Here is a 2,345-nt window from a genome sequence, read left to right on the forward strand (position 1 = left end):
AAAACCTAATGTAAAAATACGCTTAACAATAGATTTTATTAAATCAAATTCTCAATTAAGAGATTAGGTCACCCTATGAGGACATCTAAAGAGGCCGTTATGAAAATTAATCCGAAATCAAGATACTTTACCAAATTTGATGCAGTAAATGTATATTGGCAAATCCCTCTCAATGAGAGAAGTCAGATCCTTAAAATACTTATAATACAGTGTTGTAAATTTTATTTGAAGAGAGCATTAATGTGTGTCATTTCTACTGGTGATAGATATAATTGTACATGCGATCAGGTATTAGAAGGAATTCTAATACTCATAAAGTTGTTGATGACGTCCTTATGGATTATGAAAATTTCGAATGACATGTTGAAAGTGAACGAAAAATATTATTAAGATATAGAGAATATGATATTACGCTGAGCAGGAGAAATTTAAATTGGCACGTGAAGAAAATCAATTTGGTTGCCTATAAAATTTGTAAAGATGGGATAGCATCGGATGAAAGGAAGTTATAGGCGATCAATGAATTTATATGGAACAATACACATACTAAAGCTATGGAAGAAGTAAAAGACATATTGACAAATAACCCTATCCTCGTCATTTTCGATCTGAAGAAGGAAACACCCCTCAAAACGGATGCATCCAGGTTAAAAGGTCTTGGACTACAAAAACATGAAGAAAAATTGAGATTAGTTGAATTTTCTTCGAGATTTATCACAAAAACAGAGTCAAGATATGCGATGATCAAGTAAGATGCTCTTGCCATCAAATGGACCATTAAAAAGGTCATATTTACCTGGACTACGGGACTTCGAAGTAATAGCTTATCATCATTCTCTCTGGATTATCTTCAATAACTATTCTTTAAACCAAATTGAAAAAAGCCATAGTATAGAAAATTAGAATGTGCCTTCGGCATTACCAGCTCAAAGATTCTTTGGATATCCAATGTTAGTGAACCATTGGAATAAATGAAAATACCATATTATAAGAAATGCTTTGTCACGAGCTCCAGTAGATGATCCTGGAAGAGAAGTAGAAGAATTAGACTATGGAATGGAAGACATGATTAAAACTAGCAATAGTTAGATAAAATCTGATATATTGGTTTTTTGGATCTAATAATTAAAGAGATACTAAGTATAGCGAAAGCAGATGAAGACTAATGAGCACTCGTGCAATTCGTGGAGTGTGGTCTGAAAGAAAAAGAAAGAGCAGAAAATCATTACGTAAGATTATTTAAGAATATGATCGAAGAATTAGCTGTTGAGGACGGTTTAGTATTGAAAGGAACATGAATTGTTGTTCCTAAAGCTTGTCAGTGAGACATCCTTGCTAAACTAAATTCGTTGCATCAAAGAATGACTAAAACCAAGAGAAGAGCGAGAGAGTCAATTTTCTGGCCTGGAATGAACAATGAAATTGACATGATTATTGAGAACTGTAAACTTTTCAAAAAAAAACAAAAAAGCACCTTCACACTCCCAAGAGACTTTGAAACCTGTCGATATACCCCAACTAATAATATTTAAATCCATGTCGACAGATTTATTTATGTTAAATGGACAATCCTACCTGGTATGTATGGATGCATTATCAGGGTACACTGTAGTTGAAGAATATATATATAACCCCAAGTACGGAGAAAATTAAAGAGACATTTTCAATATGGTTCACTAAGATTGGATATCCGAAGAATCGGAGATCAAATCAAGGCACAGTCTTTTCGTCCCATATGTTCCAAGAATGTTTGAAAAAGAATGGCATCATTTAGTAAACTGACATATGAATATTTTTGTTTGCGATTTAAAGAGAAGGGAGATTGTAATATATTATACATGTTAATTATTATTATTTATGATACGTCTTACCCGGTTTTACAATAAAGAATATATGTGTAAATGTGTGTCATTTTCCTCTCTATTTTTTAATTTATTTTGAAGGTATGCTCTGTTCTGAGATTTTTTTGTCTTTGGGGTAACAACAATTGCGAAGCAATGCACAATTAAAGGCTGCAATATCAAAAAAACTTTTTCTATGCTTCTGTCTTGAATGCCTTAACTGATTTGAGAATATAGCAATATTATTCAGGGTAAGCCTTCAACATAGTTTCAATTCGTTGATACGACATAATTGGGATATAGTTATTCTTCCAAATACTTTTGAGTTTGTCAACACTTCTTTACAATTTTCTGACACTGATGGATCTTTATTTTTTGCTGCTTCAATGACTGTCTTATGTACAAATAGTATTTCTTCGCATTGTTAAATGTTGGAACCTGATAATGATTTCCCAGATCTTTACCACATCTTAAAATTGGGCAATTCACAGAGATACGAGTTCG

At 32.5% G+C, this 2,345-nt stretch overlaps 1 long non-coding RNA gene across 1 annotated transcript; it reads right to left on the reverse strand.

The window, feature by feature from the left end:
- Positions 1 to 205: 205 nt before the first annotated feature.
- Positions 206 to 1,420, reverse strand: LOC121124590 (uncharacterized). The gene is made up of 3 exons (XR_005866347.1): positions 1,230 to 1,420; positions 797 to 1,024; positions 206 to 662 (listed from the first exon to the last, which is right to left on the reverse strand). It is a non-coding gene; the product is annotated as an uncharacterized lncRNA (long non-coding RNA).
- Positions 1,421 to 2,345: the final 925 nt, after the last annotated feature.

The sequence above is a fragment of the Lepeophtheirus salmonis genome, chromosome 9 (genome assembly GCF_016086655.4).
Source record: "Lepeophtheirus salmonis chromosome 9, UVic_Lsal_1.4, whole genome shotgun sequence".
Classification (NCBI taxonomy): domain Eukaryota; kingdom Metazoa; phylum Arthropoda; class Copepoda; order Siphonostomatoida; family Caligidae; genus Lepeophtheirus; species Lepeophtheirus salmonis.